Here is a 17,978-nt window from a genome sequence, read left to right on the forward strand (position 1 = left end):
TAGTGGACGTAGGGGAAGAGAAAAAATGAACAGAGAGAAGGAGACCTAGAGGAGAGAGAGCTGAAGCCGAAGTCTTTGGAGGATTTTTCAACCTGTGCCACAAAACTGCATTTGAATTTTGATGTCACTTAACCCTCAGAGTCTCAATAAGCTAGATAATGACCAAAATCTCTATACTATGATGACTAAAACGATAGAAACGATCATTATTGCTACATCCGTGTTGTGAGCAAAGTATAAATAAGCTTAAAAACTAGCAATGCCAGTGTTACAGCTTTTTTACAATTTATCTAGCATGTTTTTCAGTCTTTATCAGAAACCTCCTCCCAATGCCCCTCAAAACAAACAAGCAAACAACAACAAAAAACTAGCAATGCCAGCTGTTCCATGAAGTCTGAAGTACAGTTTTCCTGGGTAAATGCTAAGGAATGCTGGCTCCCATTGTTTGGGATGGATGTTCACACAGACTTTTTGGCAATCAGCTGACTGCATTGTTATATGGATATACAGCTATCTTAATATCTATAAACTATGTTTGGAAAATTAATACATTCTTCAGTACTTATCAGAAAACAGATAACTAGAGGGGCTCAGAAGACAATCTCTGTTCTAAAAGTAAATAATATTGTAGAGATACCTTCTAAAATCACCAGTTACAAGTAAAATACATTTAAATTTTGGGAGGTTACTTTATTTGCTTTCCCAGTTTCTAGGCTATCAATGCTGAACTCATTATATTTAAAGCTGTTTGAAGAATCTTAAGCATGAAACATTCTCCATAAAACTAAATTCTTTTCTAGCTCATTCAACCTCAAAGGTCATAGCTGTGGCTTCCTTCCCTATAATCATTGCTGTAGAGTAACACACCTGCTCCGTGGTACTACAAGGCACTGTCTGGTGGAAAAAAAAAATAAAACCTGAATAACAATTCTGGGATTCATAAATGCATCCTCATGATGACACCCTGCCACCAGAGGCACAGACCACAGAGATAACCCAGCTGGTGTGACTTACTTTCCAAGGCCATAACCCTAATGCTTCCCAGTGGGGGGAAATGAAAAGAAATTTATTATTAGTTCTGAGCTAATGCTGATCAATGAGCAAAATGCCATGAAGCTGTGGCCAAGGCTATATATGTTGTCCAAGAAAAAATAAAGGAAAGGATGAGGGGGGAAAAGCCTGCAATATGCAAGAGAAATACAGGGGAGAACAAAATCTCTTTTGTTAGGAAACCGTCCCTCATGACCAAGAGTGGCGCTGCACCATCTGTTCACGATACTGCGGTCTCACAGTGCAAATGCCTGTCATGTACAACAAGCAGTGGAAGCATTAGGAAAAGCGGACATTTCCAAGGTAATTTTTCTAATATAAAGCAAGTTTATCAGCAATCTGCAGGCCTCTCTTTTACTTCACATTCACAAGCCTTCGATCTATAAGGGCAAACTCCCTATGGAGTCCCATCCTGTTGCTGAGGGTGAAAAGGACAGAAATTACAGGCCTGAGGGAAGGGGTGAGACAGACACAGAGTGGCAAAAGAGAGATACCAGGGAAAGTGGGCATGACCACCAGAGCCCTGTGGAAATGTATTTAATATATGGCATTCTTATTCACCTTGCTGTGAGATCAGCTTTGCATCTTAATTACCAGCTGGCATTCCCAAAATATCCTTCCACCCATGGGGGAATTGTTGTGGAAGATTTTGAGCAGTGGCAATGCTAATGACAAGAGTAAATGTCTTGGGGTGCACGAAATGTGACTGTCATATGCAAGTGCATAGAGCAGCAAGTTGAATGGCCAGGAGAAAAGTTACAACAAAGGAAAAAGTGAAGTGTTCACAGAAGCAAAGATTAGGGCTGTAGGAATGCTGAGTCTGAGAAGATGAAGGAGAACAGGGAGGATGCTAGAAACAGATCTAGACAAATGGTCTGTTCCTAGTAGAAACTCCCAGGTTCCAGGGTAAACACTTTTCCAGGAAGCAAGAACCAGGCAATGCACTAGATCAGAGGAAGAAGAGAAGGGATGGAAGGACATGGTCACTAACAGAGACCTTGGTAGCTAATGTGGTTCTGTTCACTCGCACCTCCCCTTATTTTTCTTTTTCCCTGTTAAGAGGCTGCCCTAAGCAAAACAAGCTGGGAGGCTGACAGCTGATGTCAATTCACAACAGCTGGCCTGATAGCAACTATGGGTACAGGGGACAAAGAGAGAGAAATCACAGAAGGTGCTCCCCCACAAAGGCACTCATGGTGTAGTACGTTAAAACATAAACGTCGCTAGCTAATGCCAGGATTTACTACACATAGCGCAAACTTGCCTAGAGGTTAAACTTATGCACTAAGATGAACAGGAGTTTGAATCTTAATTCTGTCTCTCAAGAAAACTGTGGCCTTGGGCAAATTACTGAACCTGGAATATCTATACTATAAGGATAACAATAAACACCTTATAGAGATATTTTAAAAACTAAATTAAATAATCTATGTATAATACTTAGCAGAGTATGTTCATTTAGTCAAATGTATTTCCTACTAGATCCACTGTGGGACAAGCACTGCCCTAAGCATCAAGGATTTGATACTAGACAAGAAAATCTCTGTCTTCACATTCTGATGTGGACATAAAGTTATCAGTACATAAATATTAGCTTTTATTCTTATTATTTAATGTATCATAAAAATGAGTATAATTATGTTTATTATTCACTTTTTTCCACAGCTATGATGAGAAGCAATGTGCTCAGCTCTATCCAAAGAAATAAAGAGGTAACTCAAACAATAAAGACAACTAAATGTTGATGTAAAAGAAAGGCAGCACAGAGGTAGGAAGGAAGGAAGGAAGGGAGGGAGGGAGGGAGGGGAAAGGAGGGGAGGAAATGTGGAACTGTTAGAAAAACCTTGGTGAAGAATGTGATTCTGGAAAATGTGATTCTGGAGACTTGATTTCTGGGAAATAGCCTCTTGGAAGGTTGGTGAAATAAAGCATGGAACATACTTGGTTGGCAGCTAACACATGGAAACTAGATAGTAGTAGTAGTGAATCTACCCCACATCAGCAATTTCCTAACTGTAGGTGAGCTTGTTAACATCTCAGTTCTCTAATCTATCAAAATCAGTATGATTTGCAGTCAGTCCTTTAGTTATGTGTTGATCCATTGAAATAATAGATGTAAAATGAATGTCAACGTGGAAGAACTTATATTCTATGTAAACATAAAGTACCAATAATATTCTGCAATAGTTTTGGGTCATAGAACATTTTAATGGCACAAAATGATTTGGGAAGCTCTGGGGAAACAACTCTATTCTGATCAGACCACACTGTTCTGTGAAAGTGATTCTTTCTTAAATGTGGGGTAAGATTTGAGGCAGGCCCAAATCTCTATGCTCTCAAATAATCATGCATTATTGCATTTATGAGAATTTTTTTTAAATACTAAGCAAACGTCATAATTGTGTGTATCTTTTTTCTTGTTTTTGCAAAGCTATCTTTTTTTCTTTACATAAACACTATGTAATGCAGCTGGGCTGTTATATGTATGTCATTAATTTGTATTTCCTATTAAATTGTTTGTTTGTTTACATCTGTTTTCCAAATTGAGATTGGTCCATTGTTTTTGGTTTGAGGCAAACATTGTCAAGTTATAGAATCTGCCTTGTTTGTTTTTAAGAATTAATTTAAACCTCTCCATTATTTAATGTGATGAATAGTTTATATACCATATGTAGTACCTGCTTATTAGAAGTTTAGCATAATTTGTCAGTAAAATAATTGGAATTTCTTAGAAGCTTTGATTAGAATAGTTCTTTAAAATTTAATGGCTTTCTCAGTCATTTTCATTTTGTAATGAGAAATGCATATTAATTAGTATATATTCACACATAGCATTTTCTTTTTCATGAAAGTTATCAGTTGTGCTCACTTCTAATTGCATAAAATTTTAAATAGATTAAATTGCTATAGTTTATTATTTTATTTTGTCCTTTTAAAAACTAACATTTGGATAAATTTAATTTTATTCTTGTTCTGAGCTCTAATTTTTTTTTTTTTTTTTTTTTTTAAGACAGGTTCTTGCTCTCTCATCCAGACTGGAAGTATAGTGTTGCAACCACAGCTCACTGCAGCCTCAAGCGATCCTCCCACCTCAGCCTCCTGTAGCTGGGACTATGGCATGCGCCACCACACTCAGCGAACTTTTGTATTTTTAGTGGAGACGGGGTTTCGCAATGTTGCCCAGGCTGGTCTCAAACTCCTGGGCTCAAGCAATCCACCCACCTCTGGCTCTCAAATTGCTGGGATTACAGGTGTGAGCCAATGTACCCTGATCTTCTATTTTTTTAAAAGAAGTAATTTTCATTTTAAAATATGTTTTGTTTATTAAATAAAACAAATCTATAATAATTACTTGTTTTTTATTTTAGTAATGAAGATATTTAAAAGCCTTTCCTTCCATGAACAGCTTTGGCTGTCGTAAATCTTTTTATATTGATTTAATTTTTACTGTTGTGAGTAATAATGTAGAATTTTATCATTGTATTTCTATTACTTTTGTTGTGTATTTATTTTCAGTTTTATTTTTTGTTTGCGTATTTAAATATTGTCATCTGTTTTTAATTTTAAGCATTATGATCATTGTCTTATTTCTGCTTTTTAAACAAATGGGGCCTCACAGCTTGTGAGACAGGCCAGGATTTGAGCAATTGAAATTGGGTGTAGGAATTGAGCCACATTTGCCTGCAGGCTTCATATACTCAAAGATTTAAACAAACATACAGAACTGAAGGTAGATTCAAGATTTATGTTCAGATAAACAAACTGTCAAATTTTGCTGCTTTTTAATGAGAACATCATTGTGTTTTCTAAATATCCTTATCTCTAAGAAAATATACAGCTTAATAAAAATATATCTGCAATAATGTCCAATTCTATTTCACTGAAGAATCATGTACTACCTTTAATCAGTATGGCAAACGAAAAGAAAGCCTGTTCTTTTTTAGATCTTCCTGATGATATATTAACTTGGATTGGTTACCCAGTTTGTATGGGAGCTGTTTTTGCATTGTTTCAAGAACTGTACTTCTGTGCTTTCCTTTTTAGAAATTTATGTGTGTTTTCAAAGTATTCTCTACTAAGTATTGGACCATTTAAGTTCCACACTCATCTTTATTTCCACTTGTCTTCTGAACTTGAAATGGCTCTCCCTATCCTACCTCCAACATGTTATTTTTATTACTAAAGCTTCTCTTCCAGTTTTTTATTGTTTTTTTCCTTGCTTTCCAGAACTCCTATAATGCTCATGGAAGGGTCTTCCAGCTTTATCTTCCAGGTCTCTTGCTTTTTCTTCACAGTTTTTATGAGTTTCATATCTCTTCACCTATCTGCTTTGAGCTTGATATGGTTTGGCTGTTTCCCCACCCAAATCTCATCTTGAATTGCATTCTTCATAATCCCCACGTGTCATGGGAGAGGCATGGTAGGAAGTGATTGGATCATGGAAGCAGTTTCCCCCATGCTGTTCTCGTGATAGTGATTTCTCATGAGATCTTATGGTTTTATAAGGTGCTTTTCCCCCTTCACTAGGCACTTCCCTTTTCTGCTGCCTTGTGAAGAAGGTGCCTTGCTTCCCTTTCACCTTCCACCATGACTGTAAGTTTCCTGAGGTCTCCCAAGCCTTGTTAAACTATGAGTCAATTAAATCTCTTTCCTTTATGAATCACTTAGTCTCAGGCAGTTCTTTACAGCAGTATGAAATAGACTAATACAGGGATATTTCTACTACTTGTTTTTGCACACAACTAACTACACCTCAACAGTAACTATCTTCCCCATGTTTCAGCCACTAAATATTTCACTTGGAAAATCAAATTTTATATTTCTCACAGAATGTTGTGCCTTGCAGAAAGATTTCTTAATTGTTCTACATAATATATATTTTCTAGTTGTTATCTGACCTATTATTTTAGTGACTGTTTTACTAGAGACCATATCTTTTGGATATACTTTAGTTCTTTTCTCTTTACACTTAGGAAAATTTGTTTCTTTTTGTTTTAAACCTGTGTTTTATTTATTTATGTATTTTCTTTACTTACCCAATATGGCTTAGGTGCAGCTTTTGAGCCTATAGCAAGTTCATGAGTAGTTAATGCTATGGTGGGTCTTCCCAAGTGGGTTATATAGTGCAAGAGCAAGACAGTCAACAGCCTATCTTTTCACCTGGTTGATGCCTCCCTCTTTCCTAGTCTTTGCTGCCTAAAGGATGGCAAATGCTGGTATGCTCCCTGCTTCAAGGGCAGGGAGGACTCTTCACACTTCTTTACCTAACTCACAGCTCCTAAAGAAGTAGGAACATAGATAGTTCAAATAACACTTGTTGAGCAGAAGCAGCCTCTCCTCTCCTTGCTTCACATATCTCCACAGGCCATCTCTTCAAATTTTGAATATTCCTTCTGAGCCTCCTTTCAGTGAATATACCTACCTATTGAAATAAGCCATTAAGTTAACTAATTAAAAGAGAAAATTCTAATAGATGCTGAAAAAACAACTGAAAAAAAAATACCATTCTAATAAAACATTGGAATCTATAGAATTTGAATAAAATAAAATTGTTTAAAAACAATAAAATCAAAATAACAAAATTTTACAGAAAATATTCTCCTAAAGAGTGAAACAGTGATCAATTAAAATCACAAATAAGATTGGTATTGGTATGACTAGTGTACAATGTTATTAAATGTTGACTTGGGGGAGTCTAGTAAATATAATAATATAAGAAAATGAAATAGTTGATATAAGCATTCAAGAGGAACATATATTTCTTTATTTTGATAATATATTTGCATTTAAAGGAATGCTAATATTAAGAGATGAATTTGGGAAGATTGATGAATACAAGATCAATAATTTTCCTATTATGTAAATACAGATGAGCACAAATGAAGGGAATATTTTTGTAGATAATTTGAAAAAATATATACATTCAAACTATGATTTTTGATGGGTTAAAAATAAGTTCTAAACAAATGGGAACTTAATGTTCTTTAATAAATTAACAAAATATTAGAGTAAATGTTTCCAAACTTAATATATAAATATATAAATATTTTATTTTATTTTGCAATGAAAAAATGTTATTGCAATTCCCCAGTATAACCAAGAAAAGTAGAAATAAAAGACCATCTGTCTTTGGAGGAATGGCCTTATCTGATACCAGAGCACACTGCAAAGCCATTGTGATCTAATCAACATGATATTGTCATAGGTTTGGTGAATATATTCTTAGGGTTGGCATAGCATGGTCATGGTCCACTTCCTGCTTTTTACCTGTTTTTGTATGGGTTTCACATTTTTCATTGATTGAAAAACAAGTACCAGAAGAGAAATATAGCATGAAAAATAAAAATTGTATGACATTAATATTTTAGTATTCATCAATAAAGTTTTATTGGAACACAATGTGCTCATTTATTTGTATATATCCCATAGCTCCTTTCATGATATAATATCAGAATTGAGTCTTTGTGTTAAAGATCATGTAGCATAAAAATTATTTACTATCAGGTCCTTTACAGAAAAATATGTGAGAGCTGTTGGTTTAACATATAATATTCTACATATAAATATGTATCTATGATATATTATGATATGAAAAAGGTAGTATAAATTATGCTGGCACAAATGATCAATCTTGAAAATAGAACAGGATGAAAATAATACGAAAACAAAACAGGTTATCCATCTCATGTCATACAGTAAACACAATTTAATAAGATTGGATGGATAACTGTAAAATGTAAAACAATAAAATTGTTCCAACAAAATCTGATAATATGAGATGTAAGTAATTTTCTTAAAAAAAAAAAAAACCCAAAAAACTGCAAACCCAGAAACTAACAAAGAAAGCCTATATAATATTTAACTGTGAAAATTTAAATATTATTATAAAAAGTTTAAAAGCCTGAATAGATACATTTCCACTTTAGGGAGATAATTCCAATTTAAGGTTTAGACAAAGGATTAGGATCTATAATATAGCTTCACTGTCAGCTATAGAATAAGAATAACATCAAGTAATATCAAGATAAAATTCATAAAGGAGCAAATCCAAATGGCAAAACAAAACAAAACAAAAACTCAAACTCAGTGGTAGTTGGGGAAATGCAAACATAAATGTGTTATTATTTTACAACCATCAGACTGGGAAAAATTTCAAAAGAGCAATAACACTTATTGCAGGTGGGGAAAATGGCTTGTGGATATTTAAATTGAAACAGCCTTTTTGGAATGCAATCAGATAAGTATACTAAACACTCGAAAAAAATATATTCATTAATCCTACCGCTAAGATTGTCAGAAATAATAAAAATACATCAAAGTTATATGTTTTAAGTTTTTTGTTGCAAAATTGTACACAGAGGAAAAAAAACAGGCAAAAGAAACAATCATCAATAGGTTCATGACTGGGTAAATTATGGTACATATCTACTATAGAATATCATGCAACTGTTAAAGAAAACAATCTTTGATATGAATAGTTTTTTTTCCAGCATGGAGAATAAGGTGAATAATGTGAATGGAGATATATAGGGTTAATATGAGAAGAAAAGGGAAGGTGAAAGAAAATGTTCGAAAAGAAAAACATCAACTGAAAAGATTGCCTGATATATCTGTAATTACGCTGATGTAATGAATATATGTATAGGTATGAATTAACATTATTTGATACAATTTTGTTTCTGTTTAGCTTCACATTTTTAAATGGCTTTTACCTTGTACATTATCAAATGTTTTTGATTCATATAGGTTAAGTAAATTTATATCTGCATCATGTGTTTCTTTTCCATTATGACATTGTCCTTATAATATTTATATTTCTATTTTTGCTTATTCTTTTATTACACTTAATATTTACTTATTTGTTTATCTTCATGTAGCCCTATTACTTAATTTAGTATTTGTTGTGATTAAATCTTAACTGGTGCCTCTCAATTTGTGAATTAAGTTTTCTTCACTTTCCCACTATCGTGATCACACTTGCCCTCATTTTGCTCTTACATTGAGGATAATTCTCTCTGTTTAATACATTTAAGTATAAACCATGTTTGGTAAGCACATAATTATTTTATTTATATTAGTAGTGACTCTTCCTTCTCCTTTTTTTCCTCCTCCTCATCCTCCTCCTCCTCAATATTTCTTCTACAGAACAAAATCATTTTGGACTGTACTGCATGATCTAGTGATCCATATTCCATGTTGATCCCCTTTTTTTATCTTGTTGTTCATTTCCTCTTCAGTATCGCTGATTGTATTTGCTGTTGCTGTAATTGTTTTTCATTTATATCTGCCACTAAAAATTAGCTTCAGATACTATGTTATTCATTTTTCTGCACCACATACCTTTTTTGGTCACTTATCATATGACAGAAGCAAGGTCTGTCAATATATTCAAAATATATGTTATATTTTAATCTTGTTTTCTGTTTTATGAAGATTATTTTAATGCTAAATATTCCTTGGACATTTTTAGCATTTTCTTATTCTTATAATTCAAATTCTTGTAAGCCTGTGCTGATGTAAGTTTTCCTTTTTCATAAACAAAGAGATCTCTGGCCATGTCCATGTTGCATTGTAGTCCCCGGCAGTGATCATTTTCAGTCCTGAAAGCCTGTGTAGCAACAGATGCAATAGAAATCAAAGCTCTGAAGCTGGAGGCTAGAAAGGTGTACCAAGCACAGTTCTTGGTACACTGAAGATTTCTATCCAAGGTTCTAGTAATATTTACTTTTAGATAGAAATTCTCAGTTTAATTTTTCTGGCTTATCCTGGTATAAGCCTGGATGAGAAAAATCTATTATGAAAAAATGCTGGTTTCTGTTGATAGAGGCGAGTTAAAACCCAAATACAACAAACCTTCTTAATAAAACTGATGCTGCCAGAACATGGTTGTGGAGTTACTTTTGCCTCATTCTTCAGTGTAAAATATAGACATGACTAGAGGCAAATCATACTGATTGGGCAGTTGAAGGACCTGAGCAGTGCCATTAATTTCTGGGGACCATGTCTTCTTTCGTACTTACAAAATGGAAGTGAAGAAACAAGTTCCCTCAAGTATCTAACTCTAAAGCTGAACCCATTAGTAAGATGTTTTTTTGAAAATCCTTAACATTATATAAAACGCTCTAGTTAATTATTATTTTTAGTAGATGCAGTCGCTGCATAAAATGAGTGTTTTTCAATGGACACAACAAAGTCTTGGTTTCCAAAGTCATATTAAACTCTCTTATTTTGTTATTCTCCTTAATTTTCTCCTCTCCTCTGATATCCTCTCCATTCACTTTGCTCTTCCGCTTGCAATTCTCTTCTCATTAGTTGCAATTAAAATGTCTCTTCATAAACAGCCACAAGATGGTAGGATTTGAGTAAATTAACGGAGCAATCTGATTGGATTGCCCTACAGTATGGAAAGGAAAAAATAGAAAGAAATTGTTCACATAATTGCCCTATAGTACAGAAAGGAAAAATTAGGGCCTCCTAAAACATCTAGATAAATGGAAATGAATGGTAGTAAAGATGGACTTCTAAGGGTGTATTTTTATGTGTTACTCTTTCAAAATTATCTTACTTTTTTATTATAAAACTGATATGAGTTATTGTACTCAATTTGGAACATAAAGGAACGCATATAGACAATGGAAAAAATTCACTTGTTATCTCACCACCTTGAAATAACCATTGTGGAAATATGCATGTATTATCTAAAATATATTTTCTTTTTCATTCTGTGTGTTTTTAACATGAAATTGGGGCCCCATCCATTTGGGAGGCCAAGGTGAGTGAACCACTTGAGGTCGGGAGTTTGAGTCCAGCCTGGCCAAAATGGTGAATCTCTGTCTCTACTAAAAATACAAAAATTAGTCTGGCATGGTGGCGGGCACCTGTAATCCCAGCTACTTCCTAGGCTGAGCCAGGAGATTTGCTTGAACTCAGGAGTCAGAGGTTGCAACCAGCTGCGATCATGCCACTGCACTCCAGCCTGGGTGACAGAGACTCTCAAAACAAAATAAACAAACAAACAAAAAACAAAAAAGAAAAGAAAAGAAATTTGGGCCAATCTTGATATACTTATGGGTAACCTCTTTTCCCATGCTTAACAATATACCAAATACTTTTTTATTTCATTTTACATTCTGCAAAAATACTTTTAGTGCCATCATGTGAATGCAAATTTAAAACCAATCTGTTCTTATCATGTTTTTGTGTTCTTTCAATTTTTATTATTAGAAATAACTATGTGATACATTTCTGTAGATAAATATTTTTTTCTAAGTACTGATTATATCCTTAGGTTAAAACTAAACTTTAGTCTTTTAACAACAGCTGCCTTCAAGAATTTTTCTTTTCCTTTAAAATAGAATATGAGTCCTAATGTACATAAGAGTACTAATTTTCCAAAGTTAAGTCAAACATATTAACTGTTCCTTTTTTTAATATTTTCTTTAAAATTAAGACACCTAAAGGAGCATAAATCAACCACTATTAAATACTAAGAACTTCTTGATATCTAACTTCATTTTTTATACAGTACATGAGTAATTAATTCTGTGTCTGTTGGGATCCTGCCAACAATTGCATCCAGAATATTCTGGACCAGCTAGACGTTCCTGTGTCCACAGAAAAAGACTCATTTTATGCAACAACTGTATCTAGTAAAAATAATACTTAATAAAAGCATTCAATATTATGTAAAATATTTTGAAAATCCTTCTTACCAGTGGGTTGGGCTTCCCCTAAAGGGAACTTATTCCTTCACTTTTACTTTGTAAGTAGAGAATATATATGGCCATTATTTTTACCTGCTTTACAGTGCTTACAATATTATGTAATTTATCTATGTTTTCCATTATGAATGTTAAAAGACCTTAGGCTCATTTTTCTTAGCAAACTTGTACCAAAAAATACCCATGGATGCAATCTTTTTAACAAGTCTAATGCATATGGAATATGATATTTTCTGGACTTAACTGTGGTGCTCATAATTTTATGACAAAGAACAAGGAAATGGATTATATTGTTCATCTTTGCTGTACAAAGAATGCATTTGCTTCCCAATGCAAGGGCATGAGACAGCTTCAGAAAGAATCTCCAGTTTACTTGATCATTGAAAGTAAATATTTTTATGAGTTAAAGCTTAACTAAGTTTTCACGTGAGAAACCCATACTAAACGTAACCTCTGACTTCCCTGAAAAGTACACATTTAGAAAGAGACTGTATGTTTCTAGCCGTGGTGTTTATCCTGATAAAAAATAAATCCATATGTAGCCTATAATTGACCTATCAAAAATCAATACCCTGGGAGGATTTGAAATTGAATACTTTGTACAAGTTAAAGAACAGTGAAATTAAGGTGAAAAGCACTGGATTCAACCTAGGATTCCTGGAAGGAAGAAAAAATACAGAGCAGGAAGGAAAAAGTGAAGGAACCAAGGTTGAGAGATTGGGTTGAATTGTCGTTTGCTTGTACATGAAGTAATATTGCCACTTATCTCTTTTACTTCTTCACCTTATTAGGTGCTTCTGTTCCCACCTCCATCCCCACCCCATATCATGCAGGCTCTGAGATAGAGAATAGGAAGACGGTAGTTCCTGGACACAGGATAATCCAAGATGTAACATTTTATCTTTCTATTATCTTCCAAAGCTGTCACTTAATAATAACTTCTGTCCCTCACCACATGATTAATGCATGCCATGGTCAGCATGAATAACTAGAGAACTATCTTGCAGTAATAGTCCAAGTGTCTGGAGCTAATCAGACAGAAATCTACAAAGAGAAGTTTGAGAAAATTTCTCAAGGCACTTCAGTACATTGATGACCAACTACTAAAGAGAATTCACTGAGACAGGAAACATCAATACTCTTCCACAAACCTTGTAATTTCCCATCAGTATATGTCTCTGTGGATCACATTCTTTCCAGCACACTTCCAAGCTTACAAAAAGACTTATTATCAGGTGTTTACTTAACGACATAAATGGATCCTTAGTAAAAGAGAGGAAGAAACAAACTACATATTTCAATGACATAAACTGATCCTAAGTAAAAGAGAGGAAGAAACAAATTACATTTCTTTTTTCTTGAAGTTTCAAAAAACAGTTGTTTTTACAAAATAAAATTGTCAGTTGAAAAAATATTTTCTGAACAATTATATTTCAGGCATGAGCTAAAAAGTAGAAATATTAGTTAATTATCTTTCTGCAAGCTCGAATAAAAGCTTTCTGCAAAAATTCAGCGTAACTACTTGCTTTTAGAGACAGGGTCTTGCTCTATTACCCAAGCTGGAGTGCGGTAGCTCAATCATGGTTCACTGCAGCCTCAAACTCCTACGCTCAAGCAATCCTCCTGCCTCAGCCTCCAAAGTAGCTGAGCTGGGCCTACAGGTAGGCCCCACCACATCCAGCTAAATTTTAATTCTTTTGTAGAGACAGGGTAGTGCTATGTTCACTAAGGCTGATCTTGAACTCCCGGCCTCAAGTGATTTTCAGGTCTAGGCCTCTCAAAATGCTAGGATTATAGACATGAGCCACTGCTCCCGGTCTTGAATCTTTTAATCTTTTAAACTAGAATGTAAACACACATAAAGGGTTTTTTTGGTTGTTGTTGTTGTTTGTATGTGTGAGTGCACGTGGGTTTCCAGATACATACTCTCTCTTCACATGAAATAGCATGATGGTAGGGTCCTATCACTTTCTACACTGTAATCATATATTTGAGATAACAGAAATTGGGGTTTCTGCAGAATTTATAGCTTACTATGAGCTGTCAAACAACTAGGTGAAACACTGCATTCAATTTACTGTCGGTCATGTCAAACTTTGGTAAAGTCAAATTGGAGGTCAGGGATATTTTTAGCTTCTGTCTTGACCTCCCAGATCTTAAGGTCCCATCAGTGTGATATGAACTTGACTATGTTTTATAAGATGTGAAACAGGGCCTGTAATATTTAACCCCTAGTCCTACCTGCTCAAGTACAAGGCAACATCCTCAACTAAGGCTTAAGACATAAATAAAAATAACTGGATAATCTGTTTGACATCACCTATCTTAAAACCTATGCAATATATGTAGTTATCTCCCCCAAGAATATTGGCCTTACGAGGACATGGGAACAGGACAAACTTCACATTTGGGAGAGCACACTAATCAACAATCTTGAGCTTGTGGCAGGGTGAACTGAGGATAGGTAAGAGATTATCCAAGAGAAACTGAACGATATTTTCTTTGAGTCTCTCTTTAACGTATTTATTAGCATATGTTTATGTGGCTATAGCAAGAGGAAGAAGAATCACTGTGTTGCATTTATTAATTCTCCAGTAAGCTCCAGAATAGCGTAGAAACCCTATTAACCAAAGTATTTGGGAGAAGAGTTGATTGGTTAATCAAAAACTGATTTCTTTAAATATAAAAATATATATTTATTCATTAGTTATTTGTCTTTTTTGGAACCCATGAATTTGTACCCATTGAGTCTTATTTCTTTTTAATAAAAAACACATCCATAATGTATTATCTATATGTTTTAATTTGGGCTTTAAAAGGTTGAATAGCTATATATTTCAACCTTCTTTCTGGCACACTTGATCATATGTGCAGAGAATTATCAGGTGATTGTATAAGTTATCATCATTCATGTACTGGTGAAAACATAATATACCTATCTTTATTTCTATCTGTTACTAACATAAAGAAGTAATGTAATTTGAATTTTTGTCAATATCTGAAATCTACAGTATCTAAAAATATACTTACTGAATCTTGTGTACTTGGTATGTTACTTGAACTTATTTTATATTCATTAATGTAACTGTAAAATCCTTATAATAAATATTGATTTTGAAAACGATCAGTTTTATGTAAAATTTTAAGAAATTTGAAATAGTTAAATACATTAACCAATTAACATTTCATATACATAATAAGAGGTTGTTTTGATTACATAATTTTAGAACAAAATATAACATCTTTTGAGCCAAAAAACTAACTATACAAATTAAAAAGTAGTATAAAACAGAATGATCAAAATCAGATTTCATCACAATTCTGATGTTTATAAAATATTTAGCAGATTCAATATTATGATATTAAACACTGTGTAATCATTAAAAGTACACACAATTAAAATTACCTTATTATATTTAGGACACGAGTCTTTAAAAATAACGTCTTTGAAATACTTTGCATCTTATGGAGGTTGAATGAAAGGCAAAATTTCGAACCCACTTTCTCAAAATATCAACAAAGAGAAAAAAACTAAATAATTATAATGAATTATCATTGCAAGTAAATTCTCCTTATAAAAATAAGAAAAAAATGTTAAAAATTAGAGTAAAATCATCTACAACAAAAACTTACTCCTGCAGTAATATCACTTCAAATTAGGCAAATATTTATAATTGCCATCTAAATTCAAACTTTAAAAAATTAAGAACTGAAATTTAACTAAAAATTGTAGCAATATACGATTTTGACACAATTCTAAATTTATTTTTTATATCCAATAATTATATTGATATTTGACTTTGATCAAATTTAATTTTAATACTCAAAATTCTATCATTTAACTTTTAACCAAAATATATATTACCTGCATGTTGAAAAATAGGTATCTCAAACACATCATTACAAAAACGAAATTCAGTTTCCAAAGAAATATCTCTTATCTTCATTTCCAAAAGATATTTTGGAATTTTTACAAGTCTATTTATGTCTAGCACTCTGGCGAAAACCACCACTATCCTTCCCCTACGCATTGAGAAGAAACTTTTCAGTGGGTTCTGCACTTTTCTTCTTGCTTTCTTACAACCTCATCACAAGAAGAAGTGATATTTTTAAATAATATCACATAGTGCCCTATAAACTCCTGTGATGAATTCCCAGTAATTTTCTTTTGAATCTGCATTTCTTACTTCGATCTAAAAAAAGTTCCTTGTACCATCACTTGCCTACCTGTATCTGAAAACTTCTCAATTCACTATTCTACTCACATACATCTCACCAAGCTTGTTCCTGCCTTAGGAACTTGCTCTGTATCCTGATTTGAATGTTTGACCCATAGATTCTCCTGGCTAGAGAAGGATCAGCTTTAATAGCTCCTCTTCTGAAAGGGTCTTCATATCAGTCAAAGGTTCTAAGCCGTTTGTAAGTCCCATATTCCTTTGAGACTGGAATGCATGCTAGATACTCGTTCTGCCCAAATTGCACACATTCACAGACATGGAATTTTTTATACCATTTCAAACAGTTCATGAAATCTATTAAATATATATATTAAATATTATTTAATATATATTAGATATATATATGCCCTAGGATATTAAATATATATATACACACATATATATGTGTGTGTGTGTATATATATGCCCTAGGAATTCGAGTACCCCAGTGAAGAACAATGGAGCACTCCAATCCCTGAAACAATACTTTATCATCTCCCTAGAAGTTATCATTGTCTAATATTACATTTCCATCTGTGTATTTTTTTATCTGCGTTGTACCTATTTTTTTCTCTTGAATTTAAGTTTTATGAGAAGAGACATGTTTTTTTTCTTTTCTTTCTTCTTCACTAAATTCCCAGAATCTTCAGTAGTACCTAAATTTGAGTAGGCATTCAATAAATAGCTGTTAAATAAAGAAACTGATGCATTAATAATTTTATCCTTATCATTTATGAAAGTTAGAGGAAGGCGTAAACATAACAGAGGCCTGGCTTATGTTGATTTTGGTGTATCCCAGGTTCAAGAAGTTTCTGGGCCTCACTCCAGAAACCCCAGTGGCTTCTGCTCCTGGTACTTAAGAACCAAGTCATGAAACATCAGCTGACCAATATGTGTGGTGAAGAAGTTGAAGAGCCAAACACTCCAGGATAGAGTAAAACATACTCATTGCAGTGGAACCGAGACCTGATCGTTTCCTGGGAACAGACTGATTTGGAGAAAGTATACAGTGGCCAGAAGAAAAATAAATCAAAGCCTGTGAGTTCAAAAGATTGGAAGATGCTGCAATGGCTTTGAGGTAATTTGGAAGTGGTTTATTTCAATGGGTTAAAAGTATAGTGTTTTGTATCCCAGAGATGTAAGTTTAATTTCCAACCCTGCCATTTACTAGTTGTGAGATGTTGGGTAATTTTATTCAACCATCAAATTGTACAGAATTTGGCTAGATCGCTGATGAAAATGTTTGACCCTTTCACCCAGCTTAGATTACTGCAAAGTCTCATGGACACCAAGGTTACAACTTTTTACAACTTTATATGCTTCATTACTCAGCTTGTTCTCATGATTCTGTACTCATCCTACCCAATTTCTTTCCCCACTTTTTTTCCAATTCTGCTCTTCATGATTTTGATCTTAATGATACATAATTTCCATGTGCTATGTGTTTGTGTAATTTTATTCACATTCACGTTATCTAAATGATCTACCTATTTGGAATTCTGTTTCACTGTTGAATGTCTAGACTTTTTAAATCTTCCATAACCCTGTAGGCAATTGGGTTGCCAATCCTAGAATTGTTTGGAAAATTTGTGTGGTATCCCTCATCTCACCACGAGGTGAGTACATTGAGATTACCAGTCAGGGCAGGCCAACATGGCACAGATTTGCACCCTGAGACTTTTGTTAAGCACCTTTCTTTATAAGCATCATTATCATCATTATTTTCCCAGCTCACTGAAAAAGTTGTTTTTCCAAATAAGATTCATGTTAGACATTGGTCTGATTTATTTCTATCAGCAATCATACTCTTCATCATGTCATCATTTTCTCTTTATTGATTTTTTTGTTTTGAATAAGAAATAACTTTTCTGTATAAACAGCTCAACAGAACAGAATATTATATAAGACAGGGACAAGGAAAATTTGTATGCAAAGGGCTGGATAGTAAATATTTTAGGCTTTGTGGGTCATACAGTCTTAATTACAAGTA

At 33.7% G+C, this 17,978-nt stretch overlaps 1 non-coding gene across 1 annotated transcript; it reads left to right on the forward strand.

Moving 5' to 3' along the window:
* Nucleotides 1-263: 263 nt before the first annotated feature.
* Nucleotides 264-324, forward strand: LOC116271525. Its single transcript, XR_004180152.1, has one exon. It is a non-coding gene; the product is annotated as a U7 small nuclear RNA (small nuclear RNA).
* The last annotated feature ends 17,654 nt before the right edge of the window (nt 325-17,978 follow it).

This window comes from Papio anubis, chromosome 19, assembly GCF_008728515.1.
Source record: "Papio anubis isolate 15944 chromosome 19, Panubis1.0, whole genome shotgun sequence".
NCBI classification, from domain to species: Eukaryota; Metazoa; Chordata; class Mammalia; order Primates; family Cercopithecidae; genus Papio; species Papio anubis.